A 26,865-nucleotide genomic window follows, 5' to 3' on the forward strand; every position below is an offset into this window, starting at 1 on the left:
TACACTTGTCCATGGCATGAACATAACAGCTTATTTAGCCAATATGTTACTGATCTGCATCTGGATTTCTAGGTTTTCATGGAATTTTTTATTATGCACAATTGTTTCCAACACTAGGACTTCCTCTTATGTTTATATCTTTTGAAAGAAACAATATCTCCACAGATGATTTATCTGTGCTGGCTGCTAGCTGACTTTGGGTACTTCTCAGTTCTTCCCTTTACCTTCCTTGTCAATATGAAAACGGAAGGCAAGAAGGTCTCCTGTTTAGAGACTGTCAAGATAGATCTTGGTGATAAAGTCTTGGTGGTAAAGGCTAAAAGTATCAACCCAGAACAAACGTTTTTCCAGCTGTAACTATGTGTGATTCCCTTGGCTTGATTCCGTAGAGGATGTCAGACAAGACTGTAGAATCTGCCGTCAAAGTGCTTCCAGTAGGATGAGCTAAGTCAAGTATGGTGGCATATGTAATTCAAGACAAAATATAATGTCTCCTTTTCTCTCCTAGCAAAACTTGGTAGAGTGAATGTAGAAGTCACTGTATGCTTTGAATTAAAGGAACACAATAAATCTTGTTTTGGAAGGTAAGTGTTCTGGTCTCTTTGTGGAGATGAATTGGAAATTGTCTAGAAGAAGGAAAATGAGGTTAACCAAAGTTAAACTCATAAATAATTGGGCATTAATTAAATATCTGTGGTCTATGTTTGTCTTTGATCATAATTTCTCCCAATTTATGGACCTCTTTGATACTTGATGAGTCCTTGTCAAAGATGCACTTAACAATGGTTATCACTTGTGTATTGGGTTTTGCCTGGGCCCTGAAGAAACTATCCTAAATTACCAGCTATGATTGTCACTTGATTTCCTCACAGAGAACAATCAGAACTCCTTGTCTTAAGTGGCTTGGAATGTGAAACTAGTTAGTCTCTTAGATATTGTTAGAGGACCCTACAGAGCCCATTGGTGAAAGTTTGGAAAACATGGGGCTTCTTAAAATTGATTCTTGTAGTGCTATAGGAAAGATCACTGAACCAAAAGGATAACGGTGTTTCTGGTTCTGTTGTTAGCGTTCTCCATGGAAACATTGCTGAAGCTTCTGGACTCAATTTCCTTCCCCATGTGTGAATGTCACTGAAAATATCCAACTCCATTCTATCCCCATATAACTTCAGGAACTAAGCAAAATGAAGACTCAAAATTCATTTCAAATAATGAAATGAATATATAACGTAGAATGGAACTGGGAAAATACCTGGTTTAAATTCTGGAAAGTACCAACTATACAATTCTGGATAAGTTGCTTTCTCTTGCTTAGTCTAATTTAATGCCCATCTCACAGGATGTTATGACTAATTTAATATCTTTGTATAACACACAGTGTTATGTAATTTCTTCTTGTTTTTCTTGAGTAAATACATATCCTTAAGCAACTCACTGTAAACAATAGTTACTTACTTGCTTAAATGACTCTTATCTTCTATTATCACCTGAACTGTGTCCTGCTCAAGTTAATATGTGGAAGTCTTAACCCCCAATACCTCGTAATCTGACTGTATTTGGAGATAAGGCCCTTAAATAGGTAACTGAGGTCAAATGAGGTCAAATGGGTGGGCTCTAATTCAATATGACTGGTGTCCTTATAAAAAGAACATATTAGGACACAGACATGCACAGAGAGAAGACCATGTGAAGATCAAAGGAAAACATGGCATCTACAAACCAAGAAGAGATACCTCAGAAGAAATCAATCTTGTTGACACCTTATCTCAGATTTCTAGCCTCTACACCTGTGAGTGAGTAAATTTCTGTTGTTTAACCTCCTCAGTCTCTCTGGTACTTTGTCATGGCAGCTCTCGGAAACTAATACAACTTTTTATGGCCTCCTTGTCTCAAGTTGAAAGTTCAATATTTGGCATCATAGCAAAGAAACAAAAATATCATCTACATTCCTTGTTGTAGTCTTTCTTCCCCATTCTCATTGCTAGTAATTTCCATATTTGGGTCTGTTTTCTGTATCTTGTAAACAGAGCGTTACGCTCACTTCTTGTCTTACTGCTAAGATACAATAAATGTGCAGATACTGAATAGATTTTGGAGAAGTGCAACATATAGTTGGTACATGTGTGATAAGTGTGTATTCATATAATTTATACTTTTTCTCTATTTTCTTCCCTTGGTGTGAGCTAAGATTCTCTGCTTTTGTGACTAGCGCTCCTGAATACTAATCCCTGAATTTAATTCACCAAAAATTGTCAAAAATAATAATCATATGGGGAAAGAGAGAGTGACAGAGGGAGAAGAACAAACAATCAGGCAAGGGCAGTACTGTGAATTATTAGGGTCTTATTAATAAGATTACGTTAGTCTAGAGGAAATGACCGTAAGTACCATCAGTGAGCCCAGTTGGTCTTTACTGAGTGCTAGACACATCCCTGAGTTCTGTTCTTAGTCTCCAACTGTATGATGACTACTGTCTGGAAGTATTATCTGAACAACTAAAGTCACTTAATGGAAAAGGAATATGTCTTTAGAGAAGCAACAGTAATTTTTCTATCTGATTAAAAAGCAATGTTGACTGTCTGGAAACCTCAGTCATATTTGTAAGCAGAAAAGCATTGGCTATTCAAAGTGGATGATGTAAAGAGATGAGCAGAAACTTTGGCGATAGGTATACCTGGATTTAATTCTCACTTCTACCACTTGGCAGCTGGATAGCCTTAGGCAAGTTTCATACCTCCCTGAAATTCACTTAATTCAGTCTGTAAAATGGCATAATAACTTATTATAGCATCTTTTTAGGAATTTTAAATCAGTTATTGAAATAAAAGTACACACTATATAGACAAGTATGGATTCCTCAATAGGTGTTTGACCTTTCATTTCTCCAGTATCCCACTCCCATCAAATAAAGAAAAATACTTTTTAAAATTTATGAATATTTCATTATTCTAAAGTTAAAGCCCTAAAAATAAAAATAATCAACTGGCCTATGATCATACCATTAGAAGAACAAAAAAATAGGTGTTCATGAGAGTTCCAAATTAGAATACAAGTTTTTATTAGGCACCTATTTATGTATGCTATTCTACTCTTTAAAATAAATAATTAAATTTGAAAGACTTATTTCCTCACTTTTAAGACTTTATTAGTTTACAAATTACATATCGACCTATGCTAAATATTATACCGACCCATGCTAATGAATTCAGTACAGAAAACAAAAAACACTGCACTCAAGCAAACTACATATATATGTGTGTGTGTGTGTGTGTGTGTGTGTGTGTGTGTGTGTATATATATATATATATATATATATATATATATAACTTAAATGCATTTATATCCTAGTCTGTCTCATAAAGCATTGTGGTAACTCACCGGAATACATACAATCAAATATAATGGCAAAAGCACTTAATATAAACAGGGCCAAGGAAACATAGACAGAAGATGAAGAAAAGATGAGGGAAATGTGAACAGGAGGAAGTGTAGTTAATCGAGTTGTATGTTTTGACCTTAAGAGTCTCTGTGTGGGGACTTCCCTGGTGGCACAGTGGTTGGGAATCCGCCTGCCAGTGCAGGGGACATGGGTTCGAGCCCTGGTCTGGGAAGATCCCACATGCCGCGGAGCAAATAAGCCCGTGTGCCACAACTACTGAGCCTGTGCTCTAGGGCCCATGAGCCACAACTACTGAAGCCCCAGCGCCTAGAGCCCGTGCTCCACAACAAGAGAAGCCACAGCAATGAGGAGCCTGCACACCACAATGAAGAGTAGCCCCCGCTCGCCCCAACTAGAGACAGCCTGTGTGCAGCAACAAAGACCCAACATGGCCAAAAATAAATAATAAATAAATTTATTTTAAAAAAAGATTCTCCGTGGATAAAACAACATGTAAATAATTGGTTACAAAGCCACATTATTTGAAGGTGCCAGACTGCACATTAACAGTCTGACACAAAGGGACAGCACAGGAAAACTATTCAAAGATAGAGATTTTTAACTATTTGCAGTTTGAAACCTTTTAGAGCACGTATAATGAGCTCGACACACATTTCAACACTCAACATGTTAATCACATGTTCAAAGTATGTCTCAAAGTCATTGGAAATAGCTGTTGTCTCTGTCCCTGATATCCAAAACTGATCTGTGATGTGTAAAACTCAGGAGGTATTGATATCCACTTTTTGGCATCTGAACAGGAAACAAAGTTGTTTCGCAGTGATAATAAAGAATGAAGTAAATGCAAAAGGATACAAAAGACAAAGTACTGAGGGAATGTATTAACAGAATGAGTCAAACTAAATTCTGCTGAACTGGGGCCTACGATTGTACACACTCCATGGAAATACCCCAGCCTAAATACTGGCATAGGAGGAAGGGTACTGCGAAGCCCATCACAGTATAATCCTTTAAAATGTCCCTTTCAAGGTTGGCTCCACTCAACACTGAGTATAGGAAATCTTCCCATCAGGCAGAAACACTGGCTGCCCAATGATTGACCAAGAAATTAACACACTAATGAATAAATGATGCTAATTTCTTTCTATCCCTGACAATGGGAAACAGCACACACTCTGTGTCAATGGTATGTCCTCTTTCCCACTTTTCTAAGTGGGAAATTATGTTTTTCCCTTCATTGCTTTATATCATGTGTGACAGGCATGATGGGAAATGGCTATCAATGGTTCTGTTATTGATTTCTACCTTCATTTCACTGTGGCTAAAGAGGATACTTTGTATGATTTCAATTTCTTAAAAATGTATTGGTACTTGTATTGTGGCCTAACATATGGTCTTTCCCGGAGAGTGTTCCATGTGTACTTGAGAAAAATGTGTATCCTGCTGTTGTTGAGTGGAGTGATCTATATACGGCTGTTAGGTTTAGTTGGTTAAATGTGTTATTCAGTCCCCCTACCTCTCTACTGATCTTCTGTCTAGATGTGTTTTCCACTATTGAAAGCAAGGTATTGATCTCCAACTATTATTTTAGAACTATCTATTTCTTCCTTCAATTCTGTCAATGTTTGCTTCACATATTTGGGGGTTGTTTGGTACATATATGTTTATAGGTGTTCTATCTTCTTGATAGATTGAACTTGTTATCAACATATAGTGGCCTCCTTTTCCTCTTGTGATAGTTTTTGATTTAAAGTTTATTTTGTGTGATAGTAACATAGCCATCCCAGATCTATCTTCCTTCCTTCCTTCCTTCCTTCCTTTCTTTTTCTGTCTCTCTTTCCTTCTTTTTTGTTACTATTTGCATGGGATATTTTATTCTATGCTTTAACTTTTAAGCAACTTGTGTCTTTTGAAATCAAGTGAGTTTTTTGCGGACAGCATATACTTGGATTATGGTTGTTTTTAAAGTCCATTCTGCCAATGTTTATCTTTTTATTGGAGAGCTTAATCCACTTACTTTTTCAAAAATTACTGATGAGGAAGAACTTGATTCTCTCTATTTCCTGCTTGTTTTCTGTATGTCTTATGCATTTTTTGCCCCTCATTTACTCCATTACTGACTTCTGTGCTTAGCCGATTTTCTTGTGGTGAACTCTTGATTCCCTTTTCATTTCTTTTTGCATATGGTCTATTGATATTTTCTTTGTGGTTATCAAGAAGATGACATTTACCATTCTAAAGTTAAAACAATATAATTTCAATTGAAACCAACTTCAGTAGCACACAGAAACTCTGTTCCTCTACAGTTCCGTTCCTCCTCTTTACATTATTATTGTCACAAATTACACCTTTTTACTTTGTGAGCCCAATAACATGGATTTTTGATTATTTTATACATTTGTTTTTTCAATCATGTAAGAAATAAAAAGTAGAGCTACAAGCCAATAACACAATACTGGCTTTAGTATTTGCCCATGTATTTATCTTTACTGGAGATTTCTATTTCTTTCTACAGCTTTGAGATGCTGTCTAGTATCCTTTCATTTCAACCTGAAGGTTCAATTTAGCATTTCTCACAGGGCAGTGGTAGGAAGTTGTAAAATAAATGCCCTCAGCCTTTGTTCATCTGGGAATGCGTTAATTTCTCCCTACGTTTTGAAACCAGTTTGGCCAAATATAGAATTCTTGGTGGACAATTTTTTTTCTTTCAGCACTTTAAATATGTCTGGCCTCTTGCTTCCGTGGTTTCATATAGGAAATTAGCTCTAATCTTTTTGAGGATCCCTGCTTTGTAACAAATTTCTTTTTTCTTTCTCCTTTGGGAGAAAAGATTCTTTCTGTGTCGTTTGGCTTCTGAGAGTTTGATTATACTGTTTTTTGCTGTGGGGTTCTTTGAGTTTCTCTTAGTCCTGAAATCAGCCAAAGATTTATAGCAACCAAACACATAGTGAACCAGGGAAGAGGCAATTTGAAAATGGCAGGAAAGCTTTGTGGCATTTTTACTTGCCCTTGCCCCATCCACTGTTAGTGTAGTGATGGTGTTAAAGTGGTGGAGTCTTAATGCAGTGATAGTCTTAAAGTAGCAGCAGACCATTCCTAGTATGGGACCCTCAATCCTGCTTCAGGAGGGAGCAGAAGAGACCGTACTCTCAGATTATTATGTGTATCTGTTCTAACCTGTCTGGGAGCTACCTGAAGGACTGACACAAGATGCTTATCTCTTAGTCTTAGCTAACTTGGAACACAGTCTGGAAAAGCAGTGGTCAATGCTCAAAAAAAATGCAAGGTGAACTAACAAAGCACAGATGGCTGGGGCAGAAGACTGTGCATTGAAATACAATAGACCACAGAAGATGCAGGAGCCAAAGTTGGGGGAGATTCTTTGGGAAATTAGAACCTACAAAAAGTACACATGTGTCCAGAGAAATTAGGAAAGCCACATGCATACTCGAGATAAGATGCATGTTCTGAAAACACCAGAGGAGTCTCTAAGCTTTTACCATTCTAAAGTTAATTTAAAAAGTTACTTTAAAAAGTAATTGGCCCTCCTCTGAGTAAGTGATTGCCCGAGGGCATCATGTTGAACACTCTTGACTGTCCTCTTAAGCCCAGGTTTGCAGTGAATGAGCCATTTAACCTCTCTTTACCCCAGTCTTTCTAGATTACAAATAGTAACGGTAATTTCCCTTCCCTCTTGTTAAAAAACAAGACAAAACAAAAAATACGCAAATCCTGATGGCGCTTTCCCTTTGTGGAAAATTCTTTGGACTTATCCATCTATTACTCTGATGTAGTAAAGAAGAAATTTAGCACAATTTCTCTCTGTCCATAAAGATTTTAGGCTTTTAAGCTTAACTCTTTAGCAAAAACTATCAAATGCCTATTCTCCACTGCCTGTGACTAGACAGTTCCTTGATTCTGTCTAAGAGGTGGGGAGCCACAAGGGAACAAGTACTTAAAGAGACTCTAAAAAGCCCTATCTTTTCTGCACCCCCTTTGCCACCACCAGCTCTCCAGTTTATCCACTGCTCTTCTCACTCTTTCCACACCAGGAACACCAGCCTCTTAGTTTGTACTTTCAACACTCAACGTTCTCCCATCCAAAGGCCCTTGCATTTACGATTTCATCCTCTGGAAATGTTCTAGAAAAGTAATCCATACACATATAAATAGAATATGATACTAGAGGTTATGATAATAGATAGGATATGACTACCTTCAAGTCTCTGGTCAAATGTCACCACATCAGTGAGACCTTGATCATCCTATAAAAAACAGCTGTTGTGCATCCCCATGCAGGTGCACACATTAACCTACACATGCTCCATTCCATCTCTGATATAGTTTTCTCCATATGTTTGTTCCCGTCTGCCAAACAATATATCAATATTTGGGTATTGGTTTATTTTCGGTCTCTTCCCTAGGTAGAATGCGAATTCCGTGCAGGTAGAGTCATGATTTTTTCACTGCAGAACCTACAACAATCATTGGCACATAAGAGTCACTCAGTAAATATTTCTAGGGTGAAAAAAAGAAAGGTGATATATCCTTACCTTAGATTATCCACTGCACATTTTGGTATCCTTTGCATTACTTGCTCAAATGATCTTACACTCCAGTCATACGTACCTATTGGCAGTTCTTTAGGACCACCATTGCTCTGTATGCCCTCGTGTCTTTATTAAAATTTAATTTTATTTCGTTAACATCTTTATTGGAGTATAATTGCTTTACAATGGTGTGTTAGTTTCTGCTTTATAACAAAGTGAATCAGCTATACATGTATATATATCCCCATATCTCGTCCCTCTTGCGTCTCCCTCCCACCCTCCCTATCCCACGCCTCTAGGTGGTCACAGGACATATATACACTCACTACCAAATGTGAAATAGATAGCTAGTGGGAAGCAGCCACGTAGCACAGGGAGATCAGCTCTGTGGTTTGTGCCCTCTTGCTTTTTAAATCTTGCTGTAGCCTCTGCCTAGAATGTTCACTTCTGAAACTTTTTTGTTGTCTTTCACACTTCTACATTTCCTTCAAAACACAAATCAGGTGTCCTGTTCTTCAAAAATATTTCATGATGAACTCATTCTTTCTCTGTGTCCTCCTTCCCACCCTGGCACCCTGTCCTGGCACTTATCTACTCATTATGTTATACGATTCTGTCCAGTTGAAACTCCTCCCAGCTTTACCAGAGACCACTTGAAAGCAGGGACTGCTTCTGACGTCAAAAGCACGATGCCCCAATGCCTGGCATATGACAGCTACTCATAAATGATCAATAAATGAACAACAACCCACCTTATTCTTTTTTCTTATCGTAAGAAGCTGCTCTTCATTGCTTTAAACTTCTAAAATTGCCCTGAGGGATATAATAGTAATGAGTGTTCCTGAAAATCAAGAGAATGGACACTTATGATAAGTAGCTTGAAGATCAGCCAAGTGAAAACTGGAATAGCTCCCAAGGAAGAGGAGTGAGGCATTCGAGCTCCTTTAGGAGTAGCAAGTAGCAGTGATGCTGGTGTTCACACTGCCATGAAGAAAACCACTGCCATGTGAAGCTCCTAACACAAGTAAATATGTAGTATCTCTGAGGTATGTGATAGTATGTGAGAGTCGATCATGACAGAACTCTTCAGCAACCTTGTTTCTGGATTTTACCTCATCCAGCATCACTTGGTGTATGTTGAGGTAATGCACAACTTTTACTAGGTAATTAGTCTCGGAATTATTCCTCTAGGGTGGAAAGATGCTATCTTACTCCAATCATGTTGCTATAACAAAATACCACCAACTGGGTAGATTATAACAACAGCAATTATTGCTCCCAGTTCTGGAGGCTGGGAAGTCCAAGACAGAGGTGCTAGCGTGTTTGCCTTCTGATACCAGGAGGAAAGTGGAAAGTAGTCATGTATGTCCCTGCAGGTATTTGTAGGTTGTCTTCCACCCTGAGATTTCTCTGCTGCCGCCCCTCCCCTAAACAAGTGTCAGAGAGGGTTGGAGCTCTATCTTCACAGCGCTTGCTGACTTTTCAAGAGAAACTTTGTACAGATAGACCCACAGACATACTGAAATAGATATCCGCAGCTCTGTTGGATGTGTAGTATTTAGCTTCTCCGGTCTGTGTGTGAAACACTTCTAACATGCTTCCCCTCCTCCAGTGCCCACAGGGCCACCAGTTTTCAGCCTGTTTTCTCTGTTCTGTTAAACACACCTCTTTTTCTAGCAGCTGAATGGGAAGGAGGACCCCCCTTTCAGTTGTCATCTTCCTCGAAACTGTTCACTCTAAACGAATTCTCCCATTTCCCTTCTGAATCTATCTACCATCTCCCTCTATGTCCAGACTCCTCCTGATAGACAAATTTATTGAGCGCTTAAACGTATACCAGTTACCGTTTGTCAGTGGCATTTAACCCTCACAAATATTATCCACATTACACAGTTAAATATTGAGGCTTAGCGAAAGTAAGAAACTTGCCAAAAGTTGCACACTTAACAAGTGACATGTCTAGGATTCAGGCACAAAAGATTTGAGCCCAGAGGCCATGCTCTTAACCATGAAGTGAAACCCTCTAAACAGGAAGAAGTTAACACCTGTTCAAGGGAAATGGAGGGTCCATACTAGCTCCCTTATTTATACCAGCTGCCCGAGGGGAAAGTTTCAGAGAAAAGTGTTCCCATTTAATTTTTCTGTTTCTTTAACCATTGAATTAAACAATAACACATCCTCCTTAAATGCAATCTCTCTTTGATTCAAGCTTTCTGATTATTTCAGAAACTTCAGTGAATAGTTTATATCTTCATAATTTTTTTTCTTTAATTTCAGAACTTTGTGAGAAGGATAATGCTATTTTCTTTTAAGTGATTAGATAATTTTGTAATTTTCTATGCTAAAAAGTATACTTATACTATAGTATATATAAATTCTATGTATTTAGTGTGTACTTTTGTTAAAGCATTGTAAAATAACAACTGAATTGTACTCAAATAAATACATCATTTTCCTCAACATTGACTTAATGTGCACTATAGTTCATATTTTTTTGATTAGTTCAGAATTATCAAATTAGAGAATTATCATTTTGAGACTGGTTTTTACTAACTCTAACTTCCATGTTCCTAATTTCCATGTTCCTAATGGATAAACTAAGCTTTATTTATCCTTAATATTTTCTGACCTCTTCACTTCAATTGAAATCTGGATTGTTTCAAATGATTCCCCTACCATTTCCACCACAAATTTAGCTTTCTCTTTCTCTAGTATAAAAAGAGCCAGCCTGCTTCTTACATTTAGGCCACTTTCTGATTATTATTCTATAATCTCTGTATTCCCCTAATTTTAACTTACTGTTAGGAAGTAAAGTTGGCCCTCTCTCTATTCAAACCACTCCTGTATCCTCCAGAACCAGTGCCTACTTCTACTTTCCTGAATGAGGTCAACTACACTTCACCAAGCTTAATGTTTTTTAATTTTAACTAATTAATTTAAAAAAAAATTAATTTTATTGAAGTATAGTTGATTTACAGTGTGTTAGTTTTAGGTGTACAGCAAAGTGATTCAGTTATACATATCCATATATCTATTCTTTTTCAGATTCTTTGCTCATATAGGTTCTCATAGACCAAGCTTACCAATTTTATAGTTTCATTGCCTGTCTTCATCTATGCCATGACCTCATTTCTCATTCACATCTCAAAATTAAACTTTCAGAACTCCATTGCAACAACGATCAGTGGTCTAATGAACTTGTATAAGATGACCAGAAGTTGAAGTATTGTAAGCATTAGTAATATAAAAGTCCAACTTCTGTCTGTTCTGCAAATGAATATATGTTTAATACTAAATATATGTTTAGTACTAAAAGTTTCACCATGGTAGTGTGAGTCTTTCCAAAATTTATTACATTCCTATTATATGCCAAGCACTGACTTACTCTTTGATTTCATTTTCCCCCCAGTTTTGTTTTCCAAACACAGAATGACAACTTGGTGAAAAAAACCCTGCGGTATATACCAAATACCAAGATGTGCATCCTCTGCCCATCCTCATTTCTGTATTCCCACTCATCCCATCGTAATTAGATTCTGCCACTTTTCTCCTGAGCCCTATAATAGTCTCATGTCTACTCACTTCCCATCTCTTCCCCGTCTTTTAATCTCAAATACAGTTCATACATACAGAACGTCACCTGAATGATGTTCATAACTGATGGCTGCTTGCTTTCTTAAGAATGCTTAAAAGATGCAGTGTTGGAAGAGAAAGCTGTCACCACCTGCTGACTTGTGCCCAAAGTCTCAGAGGCTGAAACTTCTGCTTTCATAAATGGGGAGGTCCAGCACAGAAGTGAATTGAAGAAGTGCCATAAAAGAGCTTATGAGCCTTTTAAAGACTTCCCAGGAGATATACACACACACATACATGTACACAAGATGTTCAGTGTGATTTCAGAGAAATTCTCAGAGACCTCATATGTCTCGAACACTGGGTAAGACCTCTGCTTCCAGACATTCTAAAATTTACTCTTGAATAATGCAACCCAGAGAGTGGAGTACTTGGACCAAATTACTTATATCCCTTATAGTATTATTTCTGGCAAATTACCCCATCCGCTTTGGGCTTGCATAACACACAATTACAAGAACTTCTTTTCTATCTATTGGTAGAGGTCCTCTTCCATCACATCCTGTATACAAAGACTATATAAGTGCACATAATGTCTTACATATTATTTCATAGGGTTAACAGATACTTGGTGTCCAATGTAGAATAACATGGACTATGGGCTAACAGTGTTCTATAAAGAATAAAGTAGTTCTTTGTAAACTAGACTGTTTATATATTTCATACACACGCTTTGTTTCCCAGTTATTCTCTCTTATCACTTAATAAATTCTTTTGATGTCTTTTCTATATCATTTGTACTAAAGTGAAACAAAGCAAGATGTTTTTGATTGCTCCATACCTGGACAAAAGTGTTAGAATGGAAGCCTAGAGGCTGCTATGGTGGTAGCAGTCATAATGAAAATGAGAGGACCCCTAAATGGATGTGGTTTTCCTGCTTCAATTACCTGGAGATTGTTTTCCAGTGCTGACACCAGGATGTTCTGCATTTTGCTTTAGTGAAAGGAATGAGTGTTTCCTCTACAGTTTTAATTATAATTTTGTTTCCTCTAAAATGGCTATGTAATTTCATTGACCATTGAGTTAATACAAAGTGAACTCCTTGGCCTGGCCCTCCAGGCACTCCAACTGTTCTAACCTATCCCTGCTGCTCCATCACCTCCCCTTCTCCTACACATGGGCCTGTGCTGCCATCAAACTGCACAAACCTCTCTTCTCTCAAGTGCTGGGGAGTTTTCTAATCTCTGTGTCACTTTTCATTCTGCTGATTATGTCAGGAATTGGATTTTCTTAGATGCGATGCATACTAAATCTACTTTACATGTATAACATGCTTATATAGTTAGTAAATTTGACAAAAAATTATTAAATGATACCTAATGATGACTACATTATAAAATCATATATATATATATGCTTTTTCATATATATTCATGTCTTTCAACACTAACCTCACCCTCTCCATTCTCATAATACTTAAAATATGCTTGCTTTATGTTTTCCAGGCCATTGCATGTGGTGCTCTCTTTGCCTGGACTTCTCTCCTTCCTCCGTTCTTCTACTTGCTACCACTTCCCCATGTAATGACCCGATTTGGAGAAGACTTGTTTCTGCTTCTCTTGTGGGTTCCCTTAGTACCCTATTCTAAGTTCTATTAATTCAGACTGCATTGTAACTCCCTGTTCATTGTCTTACTTGCTCATTGTGTCCCCAATGCCTATACAGCACCTAACGTTTGGAAAGTACTCAAATAAATGAAAGTTGGTGACATTGAAATACATGTATAACTGGTTTAGAAGAGTTAAATGATCATTGTTATTGAAAGTCATAAAGATACTTACGCCTTTGACCCAGTAATCCAGGAGTCAAAAATTCAAATGCTTTCAGGGTCAAGCAGGTAATCTAAATGTACAATGTTGGCCTGGGGGAAGGCAATGGGAATACAGGTTACTGTACTTGCCTCACCTAAACACATTCAGATTTACACTTTTATAAATACTGTTGATACAAGCCAAACAAACCATAACCCCTGTCTCATTCAAAGAAACAATTCTGTAGAGGAAAAAAATATTCATAATAATATTATTTGTGAATCTATCTGTAATAAGGAAAAAATGAAGACAAATAGCTAGTAATAGGAATCTGATTAAATTAAATATAGATTGTATCCATTAAATATCATGTATTCTTTAACATTAAAATAATCCCCCAATTGTAATATATGAAAAATGCTTTCGTTATTGGAAATGGTGAAGGAATAACACAAAACCCTGTGTTTGCTGTAATTGCAACCATGTAAAAATGTACATCCTTGTTTAAAAAAAAAGGATTATGCAAAATGACGATAACTATGTTAGGGTGCTCAAAATAGAAATGATTTTTGTAAAGTTCAGCATTTAATAATGCTGTCATTTTTCCAATCCTAGTCTCTGGAGAAAGCTTTGGCAATATCTCTTGGAGTCTTAGAAGATGATACCTAGCAAGCAGAACCAGGTTACTTTGGGTAAAAGCTGAAGAATATGAATTGTGGGCTGAGCTACAAATAACATTGTCATAGCAACCTCCAAAGATTTCATAGAAAAGGCATGACTTGGATTTCTCTTTTTTTTTTTAAGGAAAATGACTAACAAGATCCTTTTTAAAACAGTTCCGATATAGTGCGGGATAAGATACAATAAGTTTGATAAAGAGTTTTGTTGAGAAATTGGGATAAACTGGCATAACCTTGAGATCAGAAGTGAGACTCCCTAGTGTAGCCTTAGCACATTATTTTGTGTGTGTATTGATTAGTTTTCAGTGACGTAACACTTATGTGATGCCAATCTGCCTTCCCTGCAGATAATATTTATTTAATAATAAAATATTAAGAACAATATAATAATTCTATAATGATAATAATGGTTATTGTTAGTAAAAAAGTTCAATTCTCCTTGTTAAGAGGCATTTAATATATTTCTCTGATTCTTTATAAAGGCTTGATTATCTGTTCTCAGGGTTCTTCTGTGATACTATATATAACCTCCTGGAAACAGAGGACTGTGGAAATACTGATAGTATCAACGGAAATCATTGTAACTTCTTTGGAAAGGGCGTATTCCATCAGTCTCATTGCCTCATTTGTTAAGCTGAATCGCCATCCTCAGTGACAGATCTTTTCAGTGTCCAAACTTCCTGCAAGGATTTATGTATTAACCCCATTCTGTTTGAGTTTAGATCAGGAGTGTCCCTTAGGTTATTTTAGGAACCCAGGTTTCCTGTAGTTTGCAAAAGCTGGCCCAGCCCACTGGCAGAAAATCTGCTTCTGATAGCATAGTCCTGTGGTAACAACTTTGGTATCTTGCACAGATAAGCAGCCTTGATATAGGTCCATGTGGTTCAGGAGGAAGACATTGTCAGTAATTACTTTTACGGGGGAAATTCTAGTTAGCAATTTTTTTCCAGTTCGAGGTAAACATGTAAATCTGGGCTTATCATAAATAGCAATATATCCAAAGTATCATTCTCAGACTACACACAAATTTTTGACTCTAGCTTTCTGTGTAACGTTAGAAAAACAAACAAACAAAAAAAGCATAGTCAGATCACCTGTTACCTCAAAATAAGGAGCTGTGTGGCAGCATCAGGAAGCATAATGAGTGAAGCCAGAATTAACAAGGAGCAGGGCTGAGTGTGGAACCCCTGCAGTTCAGGCCTGACCATTGAAACTGGCACCTGATTGCCCTTACAAGTACTACCTGTTCACTCAGTTCTTGAAACAATCAAATATATACCGTAAATATCATGGTTCTGCTAACACCTTCTGTATGTTTTCTGAAGCCACTGGTAGAACTAACCTTTTTAACCATCTGCTGAGGACAGAAGTCACGTTATAAGTCAAGTGGAACTTTGAGTTCTATTTCCATTTCTAAACATTTGACCACAAAATTAAACCTCAGATTCTTAAAGAAGAATTCAGTCTTCTGGGTAAGTGGGATCTGTCCACTCGTTCATTCAACAGTTACTGAGCTGCTGCTTCATGTAGAATGTACAAGTGGGTTAAAAGATGTTTGAGGAGATTACTGTCTCGTTAGCCATCCAACTAATCATCACTCATGCTGAAGTTTTGAATCAGAAAAAAAAAAGAGTTGAACCAATATTTGTTAAATTTTGCACACAAATAGCCCTAGGGAGCACAGAAGGGAAGACTTTTTCCATTGAAAAAATGTATGACTTTTCTGAATAAATTAATATGTATCTTAATCATCTACGTTTCAAATGAGGAAAAGATTAATTTAACAGAATCATTCTGTAAAACCCCTACTGCTTTGAATCCTATGAGAACTTGTTGCTAATTTGAGGCTTTCAAATTTAAAGTCATAAGATAAGTTGAGCAGTCAATAACCTTGAAATTTAGGAAAGTGACTGACATGGACTAGCCAGAACGTTTTTTGCAGTAATTTGATTTATAACTCTGCCCGAATCACTCTTAAAAATCAGCTAGACAGTAAAAAAGTTCTCTACCTTCAAACCTCGTGATGCAGTTTTGCAGATTAATCTGAATGGGTTGACAATTTGATGAAAGGATGGAGAGCATCTAAATTTAGTTTTTCTGGATAGCCACACGCAAAAGAATGAGACTAGACCACTATCTTATACCATACATAGATATCAACTCAAAATGGATTAGAGACTCCAATGTAAGATCTGAAACAATAAAACTCCTAGAAGAAAACATAGGCAGTATTCGCTTTGACTTTGGTTTTAGCAATATCTTTCTGCAGATGCCTCCTCAGGCAAGGAGACAAAAGCGTAACTAAACAAATGGGACTATTATCAAACTAAAAAGCTTCTGTACAACAAAGGAAACATCAACAAAATGAAAACCTACCACATGGGAGAAGATATTTGCAAATCATGTATCTAATATCCAAAATAGATAAAGAATTCAAGCAACTCAACAACAAAAAAGCTAACAATCCAATTAAAAAACGAGCAGAGAAACTGAATAGATATTTTTCCAAAGAAGGTATATAGATGGCCAACAAGCATGTGAAAAATGTTCAACATCACTAATTATCAGGGAAATGTAAATCAAAACCACAGGGAGATATCACTTCACACCCATTAGAATGGCTATTATCAAAAAGACAAGAAATAAGTGCTGGAGAGGAAGTGAAGAAAAGGGAACCCTTGTGCACTTTTGGTGGGAATGTAAATTAGTGCAGCCACTATGGTAAATCACATGGAGATTCCTCAAAAAGTTAAGACTAGAACTATCATATGATGTAGCTATTCCACTTGTGGGTGTTTATCCAAGGAATACAAAAACACTAATCTGAAAAGATATATGCACCCCTGTGTTCATCACAGCATTATTTAGAATAGACAAGATGTGGAGACAACCTAAGTGTTCACTGATGGATGAATGGATAAAGAAGATACACACACACTTACAATGGAATAATAGCCATAAAAAGATGAAATCTTGGCATTTGGGACAACATGGATGGACCTTGTGGGTATTATGTTAAGTGAAATAAACCAGATGGAGAAAGACCAATACCATATGATTTAACTCATATGTGGCATATAAAAACAAGCAAAACAAAATGAATGAAGAAACCAAACTGAAACAAATAGATACAGAGAACAGAGTAGTGGTTAGCAGAGGAGAAGGGGGTGGAGGGAGGGCAAGATGGGTAAAGGGGGTCAACAATATGATGACAGTTGACAACTAACCTTTTGGTGGTGAGCACACTGTAGTTTATATAAATGTCAAAATATAATATTATACACATGAACCTTATGTGTTATAAACCCATGAAACTATAAATAAATAAAAATTTAATAAATAAATTTACTTTCATTAACTTATGAAACAGCAACATACTTTGCCCAATTTACTTAGCTTCAGAATTTTCATTTGTACAGTTTGAACCAGAAGAAGTACCTTTTTATTGGTTTATTTTTTTTCTAAAATTCTAAGACGAAATTGTTATTACAATGTCTTCACAAAATTATTAATAGAATGCCTTCATAATTATCTCACGTAAATATTTAGATAAATAGCTATGTAATAGCTGAATTTTCTCAAACTGTTAAAATATTATTTCTAAAGGTATATTTCAGGTTAAGAAGGATTAAGCTGCAGAGATATAATGTTTAATGATATTTCTCAAGTGATAAGAACTTACTATCAGAAGCATGTAATGTATTAGTACCCTCATTATGGAGTTCAGATTCTCTCTTCAGCAGAAAATGCTCAGGGCATATGTGAGTGATGATAATTTTTTTTCTATGCCTATATTCCTATAGCATTTCTTATCATGATGTCATTGTGTAACTGCATTTAAAGTGGGCTCTTAGGGACTTCCCTGGTGGCGCAGTGGTTAAGAATCCACCTGTCGGGGCTTCCCTGGTGGCACAGTGGTTGAGAGTCCGCCTGCCGATGCAGGGGACACGGGTTCGTGCCCCGGTCCGGGAAGATCCCACATGCCGGGGAGCGGCTGGGCCCGTGAGCCATGGCTGCTGAGCCTGCGCGTCCGGAGCCTGTGCTCCACAACGGGAGAGGCCACAGCAGTGAGAGGCCCGCGTATAGCAAAAAAAAAAAAAAAAAGAAAAGAATCCACCTGTCAATGCGGGGGACACAGGTTCGAGCCCTGGTCCGGGAGGATCCCACGTGCCGTGGAGCAACTAAGCCCATGCACCACAACTACTGAGCCCGTGTGCCACAACTACTGAAGCCCACGTGCCTAGAGCCTGTGCTCTGCAACAAGAGAAGGCACCGCAATGAGAAGCCCGCGCGCCACAACGAACAGTAGCCCCCACTCCCCGCAACTAGAGAAAGTCCACGTGCAGCAATGAAGACCCAACACAGCCCAAAATAAATAAATTTTTAAAAAAAGATGATTCTTTAATAAATCAATCAATCAATCAATAAAGTGTGCTCTTAAGCATTTGCCAATTAAAGAAACTCAACATAAAGACCCAAAGACCCCATCTGAGTTTGCTAAGTGATGCAGTGTTAATAAAACTGTGGCTCATTGGAATCTAGTGTGTTACAGGATTTTTTGCACACTTAGCTCTTCAACTGATTTGGTTTGGATTCTAGTCAAATTACTTGGTACCTTGGTTAAGTGGGCTTGTGAAAAATACCTGATATATACAACCACTTCCTATGGAGCTAATAGCTATGTGTTTGCTAAGTATTTTGTGAGAAGAAAAGATCAGAGAGCAAAGAAAGCTGGATTTCCTTAAAAGCACTGAACTGTAACATGTATGTAAAGACTGGGTAATTACTGGGCAGAAACAGGCCTGCCAGTAAAAGCCAAATATATGCAGCTCCCTTCTTCTGCTGAAAATCTGTCCTAGTTTCATGTTAAATTATATATTAAAAGAATACTGCATTTTTCTATAATGATGTTTTTATAATATAGAGGGTGTTTCTGACCAAAGACTCTACATCCACAATATATGATAAAAGCAAAGGTATAATGATAAAATATCATACTCAACTCATTTAAGTAGTAAAGTATATTCTAAACCTCATAATGGACAAATACAGTCACTGTGAGGTGGTTCTATAAGTCTCTAATATATTTTAAAAAGGTATATATCATGTTCAAACCAATTTCTACTATATCTTAAATTATAACTATATAAAATGAACCCATTAACTTTAATGACCACTTATTTACACTAATATAAGTCTGTTCCCCAACAAGAAAGTTGTACATATGTATATGGGTGTTTGTATGAGTTAGATAACTGGCATCTTTTAAAAAATTGTTCAAGAAAGTTTGAAGTAATGAATTTTCATGTAGCATGAGGAGGTAATCAAAATCATTCTCCCATATTTCCTTAATTCTAAGGTGCCATATGTTGTATATGTCCTTAAGTTAGTGAAACTTTTTTTGGAAAGAAAAAGCAAGTACACTCAATGCGCACATTAGAAGGAAAATTCTGGTTTTATAAATTTTATAATGAAAAAAAGAAAATGGAGTACATGTTTTTATTTACCTTAGAATTAAATTTGAATTTAAGCTTAATTTCTACAGTAACCTTTAGACATTTTTATTATGCAGTCTTTCTTGATGATAATTTGTAATTTGCTATGATTGATTTAGAATTTCCAAATTTCCATCCATTTTTAGAATTCAAAATTTTGGCTAAAACCATCAATTATTGGAAATCCTCTCAATGTAGACTGTGCATGAGGCCAGTACCTGAGCTGATCCTCTAGGGAGCTTCATGGAGAGTATAATAAGGGGAGCCCTTGTTGAGCAATTTATAGTTGATTAACATCATCATGAATTGCTCCCAACTTTATTCATGATTCTGAACACTTGAGATAATTGAAATACCAAAAGAACGAGTATAAAGCTATTAGGACGAGTGGATACTTGAGCCTACTCACAGTCTCTTTGAGGCAGAGGCTCATTTTGTGCATAAGTGTAAAGAAACATATTTTTGGAAAAATAATTCTAGTTCCAGTTAGAAGATGGTGAACTCAGAGATTTCATTTATCACTGCTCAAAGTGTTTAGAGCCATTGAAAACATTTCCCCCTAGACATTGACATGATGGACTTATTTTAATCAGCAATTACAAAAGTTGACCAAGTGCCAGGCATCAGTGAGTAGATTATTGGGCAAAAATCAGTTTTTCCCCCTTGTACAAAACCTGGATGCATCCTGTCCAAGGACAGACTTAAACAGGCAAGGGAAAGTTTATTGAAAACGATTGCAACTGGAGAGAGAGATTGGACTAAACTCTGCTGAAACAAAAGGTGGGACAGTTTATCAATTCTGGAGTGAGCTAGTGGACTGGTACTGGAGGACATTAGGAGGAGACTGGTTAATGTGATTAGGCCATCTGTGTTTGCTAATCAGCACTTATTGAAGTTAGACTCTTGCCCTCCCACAGAGAATGCGGTGCTATCTTTCTTGATGATTACATTTCGAAAAATGGCTCCCATGTCCGTGAGGAAGACATTCCTGGGTTGTAAATCTGGCAAGATTACTAGAAGAAGATTTACGTGTCAAAGGGGTGAAAAAAGAATTTGCATGTTTTTTAGAGTAAATGTTCTAAATAAGGGGAGGTCAAGGGCCTCTAAGTCAGGAAGAAACCTGTCTAAAGTTTTATTAAGCTGAAAGGAATGTGAAGGCTGTCTTGGTCAATCTAAACCTTGAACACAGGTAAAGATGTTTGCCAACTCTAGAGAAAAGCCTACAAGTACGGCAAGCTCCTTTACCTTTAATCTCCCATCCTCCCTAATCTGATTTAGATATTTCCCTTGTGTTGTCACAGGCTTACCAATATCACAGAATTTATCAGGTCAAATTGCAATTTTTTGTCTGTTTACTACTCTTGACACTAGACTGTAAGGTACCTGAGAACAGGGATCCTGTTTACATTTGTAACCACAGGACCTACTGTAATTCCCCTTACCTCAATTAATGCCTGCTGAAATAAACTGAATTCTAAAAAATTAACAGAAAAGTAGCTGAGATAGGAAATAAGAATGTGGGGATTACAAAAAAGTTAAGAGCCTTTAGTTTAGTAAAATGAAGATGGTAAGGGAATATGATCAGAAGCCATATATTCCTAGAAGGTATGAAATTTTCTAGTAAATCCTAGAAAACTAGAAGTTGGCCACACCCAGTGGAGATAGGAAAGAGGGCTCACGTTTAATGTACACTATATGTCAGACACTATGTTAGCATATCAAATTTAATCCTTTATCTGTGAAGAAAGCACTGCAAACCCTATTTTATAAGTAAGAAAACTGATACCTGGAGTGGCCATATACCACCTACAGAACAGTGAACCAAGATTTAAACACTCACCTTTATGGCCCCAAAGCTGTTAAATTTGGCTGCCTTAAACATAAATTATAATAGTTTAAGTTTAGGAGAGAAAAATGATCAATACTTTTAACTTTGCATATGAGATGATATCCCTAAGAAGGGATCACCCTCAAAATATAAATAGAATCAATAAGTATCAGATGTGTCTTTAAATACTAGAGACAAGCAAGGTTGTAAAGAAAACTGGTGATGTTTGGGGGTACCTTGCAAAACTTTTGAAGGTGGTGTCACCACAAGGAGACTCTGTCTCTTGGTAGCACCATCAGCTCTGCTTCTGGATTGGATGGATTTTGAGATGACATTAGAAGTGCTCTTCTCTTAGTTAGGACGTTCTCGGATTCTTTAGTAATGAAATACCTTTGATTCTTTGCTTTATCACCAAAAAAGATGGTTTAAAGGAACAACCTTTTTGTTTTTCCAGATACACACTGGGAATGCTATTTACTAACTCTCACTACATGCTAGAGATATGATGGTAGTCCCCTTATATATCGCAGTATACCGTACAGAAAATATTAAGGCTACTGGCATCAGTCCCATATGGTTAAATAAGCTATTTAAAGGAGGATATTCCTGAACTGGAGAGGGATGTCTGGGACAAGAGCAAGAAGGATGAGGATTTAATCAACAATTTAGTTTTCTCTGGAGGCCTGATAAAATTCAAATACCCATGTCTCGCTTACATGGGACTTATTTTTCAACATAATATGGCTTGACAATTTTTCTTAAGAATTTGGGATGAGAAGGAAAAATATAATAATTTAATCGAGTCAATAAAAGGAATATTGATGTTCCTCATATTTCTTTGAAGTCCTTTGGTAAATTTCTTGACTTGTCATCTGACTGACTTTTACCCTTTTCTAGAAAAAAAGCATACCGGGAGGAAGTAAGACCTAGTGCTTTTTAGTGTACTCTTGGCATTCTTCCAACTCTCCTGGAAAACATCATTCTAACACTTATATTCCTGTCGAACTGTAAGTTGAAATGAAGAACCCTCTTACCCAGCCTCTTACACAAAAGTATCATGATATTCTTTAAAAGACCCTATCCAAACAGACACATTTTAAATAATTATTAGTTCATCATCATGACCCAACAAGACTGCAAGGTTGCTTAGCAACAGAATCAGGCACTCTTAACAGGAACATGCATGGGAACAATGGTGAAAAGTGATGGAGATCTTACAAAGGCAAATTCTTTGAATTAAATCTTTGTGAAAAGACATCACGGGGAAAATGAGTTTTTTAACCTAAGAATTGTTTCCTGAGATTGATACATTATTTCATAGATAAACATCAACCACTTTCCATAGAATAGATAGAACAATGGAACTTTTAGTCTTTACATAATTTAGGGCACTTACAAAACATTATTTATCAGTGTTAGCTTGAAAATGAATAATATTTCTGTGTTGTCCCATTATCTTTAAAACTGTATAGATACATAAAGAAAGGAAGTTACTTACAAAAATAAATACTGCAAATGTATTTGATTAATGACGTTCTATTTTTATGTCATACATAGACTATAAAAAATTGTATTCTTTTAAATTTGAACAAGATATAAGTATATATATATATATATATATATATATATATATATATATATATACATACATACACACAAACATGCATTATCTATCTAATTCCCATTTCCAGTGGAAAAAGAAAAGAAAAGAAAAGAAAAGAAAAAGCCTGCAAAGCATTGTCTCTTTGGGACTCCTAGATTGACTAATTTTTGACTAGTTTGACTGAATGGGCTGATTTTATACTACAATACCTGTAAAGGCACTAACTTGCTTCTATTAGCAAATGGAAGAAAATCCAGTACATATGGGCTCTGTTGATGCAATATGTAAACACCCAGCAAGTTCAAAGAGTAAGCTCAACATCCTGGCAGAAGACCTCAACTTTGACCCTAGTCCCATCTCTGGCTTGGACAATTCACTTAACCACCATAGACCTCATATTCCTCATCTATAAAAGGAGGCCTCCAAGATTATTTTCAGCTCTAAAATTCCTAAAGTTCATGTCCGTCAACTCTAAGTAGCATCATTCTTTTTTCTCACAGAAGAATTGTTTGTTTTACTGCATTGGTTATTTGACTACTGTCTTTATGTAAATACTAGAAGTAGCAGGCTTGTTCACCAATACATTCAGGTATCAGGCAGAAAATTTTCAATACTGGGTTTTTGTTTGTTTCTTTCTTCATGGCTGATTGCATGTTGCAGAGCTGATTTTTAGTTTCTGGAAGTTAAAAACATGCAGGTGTAGATATAATATGCTGCAGCCATTTATATCACCAGCCATAATGTTTTAAAACAACTGGCTTTTTTGCATAGTCTTTAGAAGAGGGTTAGATGAGCACTTCTGTTTTCCTTTTCTTGAGAAGTTTTATAAAAACACCAAAAGGTCATCTTTAAAATGTCAGACAAGATTAACAACAAAATCTTGGAAGACAGCCAGTCCACCAAGGAAACAAACCCAAAGGACTCTTTACAGATGCAAATCTTAAATAAGCAACAGAACCTGAGAGTGGGGTGAGGGCAGGGGAGAGAAATACCTTGTAGCAAAGAAATGCATTCAAGAGATGCCTCGTGGCATTGAACTGATGGAAAGGAGTAGCAGTAAACAAACCTGGCCCCCAGCAATTGCTAAAGGGCACATTCATTAGGAAGTTGGAAGCAAGAAGTCTAAGATCATGAGTCAGAGAAGCAGAATCATGAGCTACACCCACACTGGGTTCTATATGCTATTGTTAAAACAAAGAGAAGTTGATGTAAATATTTTAATTGCAAGGAATTGAAAAAGTGGTTATTAATCCCACTAGTTGATGCCAGGCCAGGTTTCTGATTATACAACTGAGGATGTAGCTCTATAGTCCTGACAGCTGGGTAGTAGAGAAGATGCAGTTTTCTTCCCACAAAAATACCACTTCTCCTACTAACAATTCTAAAGGGAGAGAAAGCCTTTAACAGAGAACACATTAAAGGAGAGTCACAGTTATTTAAAACCAGAAACTTAAATAGTGATGGAAGAAGCAAGTAGGTTTAGGAAGAGAGCAAGCTACAGAAATTGATACAAGCTTTGCACTTTTAGTTGAAATTTTTAAAATTATAAACAGAAATGGAGAATTCTCTGCCATTTGTATTTTATCCAGTATTCAACTAAGTGGCCTATTAGTTTAGTAGGATGAAAAGTATCTTGCTGACAAATGTGGAAACTAATACTGAAACAAAACTATAAGGCAGAGACATATTTTTGTAGCAAAGGATTTCACCAGCTTTGTCAGGGTTGACACAAGAATCATATTATAGGGGCTTCCCTGGTGGCGCAGTGGTTGAGAGTCCGCCTGCCGATGCAGGGGACACGGGTTCGAGCCCTGGTCCGGGAAGATCCCGCATGCCGCGGAGCAACTAAGCCCGTGCGCCACAACTGCTGAGCCTGCGCTCTAGAGCCCGCGAGCCACAACTACTGAGCCCACGTGCCACAACTGCTGAAGCCCGTGTGCCTAGAGCCCGTGCTCCGCAACAGGAGAAGCCACCGCAATGAGAGGCCCGCGCACCGCAACGAAGAGTAGCCCTTGCTCGCTACAACTAGAGGAAGCCCGCATGCAGCAACGAAGACCCAACACAGCCAAAAATAAATAAATAAAATAAATTAAAAAAAAATCATATTATAGTTATACTTAATATAAATGTTAGATTATGTAATACATACATGTATATTCAGTAGAAATAGTCAATAAATTGTACATAATGTACTACAGTAGTAAATGTTAGGTTCTTTTCAATGAATACTTTGTAGTGTTTTTGCGATCTTTATAAAGAACCTGGTTTTTAAATAAATACTATTTCAAATTTGGGGAATGAGAAGTTTAAAATAAGATGAACCAGATTTCTACAATCCATTTTCTGATGCTCAAAGTGGGCAGACTACAAAATGGAGCATGGCTGAGGCCATGTGGTCATCTGTGTGTTCCTTGCACTGTTTGAATTTTATTATACATCCGTAATATGCAGGGGCACAAATCACTCATAGGTTATGCTTTTTAGGCAAACTTTTACACACGAATAACAACTAATTAGAATAGACCTTAGCAAAACCGTGATGTTTGCTTGTTTCATCAAGCTCCACTTTCTGAGTTTCCCCTGTGAGTCTATTTATTGCTCTGTCTTCTCTATTCCCTAATACCCTCTGCAGAACACTTATGCCCTCAAGTTCTCTTCCCTCTTGCACATCATCAAAACTTGCTTTTGGATCATTCAGGCTGAGGTAAAAATGACTACGATCTTAAAGCACAACCAGTATTTGAATTTTAATGGGAAAAAAAGATTTAAGCTAAAGGGATGAGATTCCGAGATAAAAGGATGAGAGTTGAGTGCCAACCATCAGTTAGTAGATGAGAAGACATTTTTAGGCATCAAAGCTTTTCCGCGGGCTTCCCTGGTGGTGCAGTGGTTGAGAGTCCGCCTGCCGATGCAGGGAACACGGGTTCATGCCCTGGTCTGGGAAGATCCCACATGCCGCGGAGCAGCTGGTCCCGTGAGCCATGGCCACTGAGCCTGCACGTCCGGAGCCTGTGCTCTGCAACAGGAGAGGCCACAACAGTGAGAGACCCGCATACCACACACACACACACACACAAAATGCCCAGATAAAACATTTCATTTTCCCATTAGAGAAATGCAAATTAAAACTACAATGAGGTATCACCTCACATTAGTCAGAATGGTCATCATCACAAAATGTACAAACAATAAATACTGGAGAGGGTGTGGAGAAAAGGGATCCCTCTTGCACTGTTGGTGGGAATGTAAATTGATACAGCCACTATGGAGAACAGTATGGGGGTTCCTAAAAAACTAAAAATAGAACTACTATATTACCCAACAATCCCACTATTGGGCATATACCCAGAGAAAACCATAATTCAAAAGGATGCATGCACCCCAATGTTCACTGCAGCACTACTTACAATAGCCAGGACACGGAAGCAAACTAAGTGTCCATCAACAGAGGAATGGATAAAGAAGAAGTGGTACATATATACAATAGAATATTACTCAGCCGTAAAGTGGAACGAAAACGGGTCATTTGTAGAGACGTGGATGGACCTAGAGTGTGTCATACAGACTGAAGTAAGTCAGTAAGAGAAAAACAAATATTGTATACTAACACATGTATGTGGAATCTAAAAAAATGATATAGATGATCTTATTTGCAAAGGAGAAATAGAAACACAGACATAGAGAAAAAATATATGGATACCAAGGGAGAAGCAGGGAGTGAGACGAATTGGGAGATTGGGATTGACATACATATACTATTGATACTATGTATAAAATAGATAACTAATGAGAACCTACTGTATAGCACAGGGAACTCTACTCAGTTCTCTGTGGTGACCTAAATGGGAAGGAAATCCAAAATAGAGGGGATATATGTATAGGTATAGCTGATTCACTTTGCTGTACACCTGAAACTAACACAAGA

Source organism: Mesoplodon mirus (genome assembly GCF_964341445.2).
Source record: "Mesoplodon mirus genome assembly, chromosome: 3".
NCBI lineage: Eukaryota > Metazoa > Chordata > Mammalia > Artiodactyla > Ziphiidae > Mesoplodon > Mesoplodon mirus.